Source organism: Schistocerca americana, unplaced genomic scaffold (assembly GCF_021461395.2).
Source record: "Schistocerca americana isolate TAMUIC-IGC-003095 unplaced genomic scaffold, iqSchAmer2.1 HiC_scaffold_640, whole genome shotgun sequence".
Taxonomy (NCBI): Eukaryota; Metazoa; Arthropoda; class Insecta; order Orthoptera; family Acrididae; genus Schistocerca; species Schistocerca americana.
In genome coordinates, this window is record NW_025726391.1 from 45,001 (window position 1) to 47,500 (window position 2,500).

At 54.2% G+C, this 2,500-nt stretch overlaps 1 pseudogene; it reads left to right on the top strand.

Annotated features, from left to right (window-relative positions):
* Positions 1-2,500, top strand: part of LOC124588395 — a 7,294-nt pseudogene that overhangs the window by 1,282 nt on the left and 3,512 nt on the right.

Consider the following 2,500-nt stretch of genomic DNA (forward strand, 5'->3'; position numbering starts at 1 on the left):
AGTTTCCCTCAGGATAGCTGGTGCTCGTACGAGTCTCATCCGGTAAAGCGAATGATTAGAGGCCTTGGGGCCGAAACGACCTCAACCTATTCTCAAACTTTAAATGGGTGAGATCTCCGGCTTGCTTGATATGCTGAAGCCGCGAGCAAACGACTCGGATCGGAGTGCCAAGTGGGCCACTTTTGGTAAGCAGAACTGGCGCTGTGGGATGAACCAAACGCCGAGTTAAGGCGCCCGAATCGACGCTCATGGGAAACCATGAAAGGCGTTGGTTGCTTAAGACAGCAGGACGGTGGCCATGGAAGTCGGAATCCGCTAAGGAGTGTGTAACAACTCACCTGCCGAAGCAACTAGCCCTGAAAATGGATGGCGCTGAAGCGTCGTGCCTATACTCGGCCGTCAGTCTGGCAGTCATGGCCGGTCCTTGCGGCCGGCCGCGAAGCCCTGACGAGTAGGAGGGTCGCGGCGGTGGGCGCAGAAGGGTCTGGGCGTGAGCCTGCCTGGAGCCGCCGTCGGTGCAGATCTTGGTGGTAGTAGCAAATACTCCAGCGAGGCCCTGGAGGGCTGACGCGGAGAAGGGTTTCGTGTGAACAGCCGTTGCACACGAGTCAGTCGATCCTAAGCCCTAGGAGAAATCCGATGTTGATGGGGGCCGTCATAGCATGATGCACTTTGTGCTGGCCCCCGTTGGGCGAAAGGGAATCCGGTTCCTATTCCGGAACCCGGCAGCGGAACCGATACAAGTCGGGCCCCTCTTTTAGAGATGCTCGTCGGGGTAACCCAAAAGGACCCGGAGACGCCGTCGGGAGATCGGGGAAGAGTTTTCTTTTCTGCATGAGCGTTCGAGTTCCCTGGAATCCTCTAGCAGGGAGATAGGGTTTGGAACGCGAAGAGCACCGCAGTTGCGGCGGTGTCCCGATCTTCCCCTCGGACCTTGAAAATCCGGGAGAGGGCCACGTGGAGGTGTCGCGCCGGTTCGTACCCATATCCGCAGCAGGTCTCCAAGGTGAAGAGCCTCTAGTCGATAGAATAATGTAGGTAAGGGAAGTCGGCAAATTGGATCCGTAACTTCGGGATAAGGATTGGCTCTGAGGATCGGGGCGTGTCGGGCTTGGTCGGGAAGTGGGTCAGCGCTAACGTGCCGGGCCTGGGCGAGGTGAGTGCCGTAGGGGTGCCGGTAAGTGCGGGCGTTTAGCGCGGGCGTGGTCTGCTCTCGCCGTTGGTTGGCCTCGTGCTGGCCGGCGGTGCAGGATGCGCGCGCCTGCGCGGCGTTCGCGCCCCGGTGCTTCAACCTGCGTGCAGGATCCGAGCTCGGTCCCGTGCCTTGGCCTCCCACGGATCTTCCTTGCTGCGAGGCCGCGTCCGCCTTAGCGTGCTCCTCCGGGGGCGCGCGGGTGCGCGGATTCTCTTCGGCCGCCATTCAACGATCAACTCAGAACTGGCACGGACTGGGGGAATCCGACTGTCTAATTAAAACAAAGCATTGCGATGGCCCTAGCGGGTGTTGACGCAATGTGATTTCTGCCCAGTGCTCTGAATGTCAACGTGAAGAAATTCAAGCAAGCGCGGGTAAACGGCGGGAGTAACTATGACTCTCTTAAGGTAGCCAAATGCCTCGTCATCTAATTAGTGACGCGCATGAATGGATTAACGAGATTCCCGCCGTGGGAACAAATGTAAATGAGAAAGTAGACCTCCTACAGACAGCAATACAGGAGAGCTGCAGGAAGGCCATGAGGAGAAGAACACGGCTGAAGAATGCTGTTCCTTGGTGGAATGAAACATTGACAAAAATGCGGCAGGACACAATTGTAGCTCGACACCGGCTCCAGAATGCGCGACGTGCAAATCGTGAGACAGAAATACTGGCAGCAAAGACAACTTACAGAAGCACAAAAAATAAATATAACAAAGAAATTACGAAAGCGAAGACAGATACATGGAAGAAATGGGTAAAGGAGTGCAACAGCAATGACCCTTGGAAGCTGACCGATAGAATCCTTCGCCCTAAATATGGCACCGAAACTGTCCTCAGTAATGTAAAAGTGGCAGGAAGAGGCCCTACAATGACCTGGCAGGAAACAGTGAAAGAACTGTTGCATAACCTACTACCGGATGACAACCCAGAGGAGGACACAATACAGCAATCAGCTGTGAAGGAGCAAAATATAGGGTACCAAAATGAAGGAAACGAGCCAGACTTCTCAGCACAAGAGATAGAGACTGCAGTGAAGGCATGCAAACCACACAAAGCCACAGGACCAGATGGCATAGATGATGCCATTATAAAGCGGATATGGGAACACAATCCTGCTCTCCTCATTGATACCTATAACAGCTGCCTTAGAGAGTCCACTTTCCCAGACAATTGGAAAATAGGAAATGTCTGCATATTACTTAAGTCTATCACAAAGCCAAGGGATGAGGTGAAGTCTTATCGACCCATCTGCCTGCTCCCTATCCTTGGCAAAGTATTAGAAAGGCTAATAGTGACCAGACT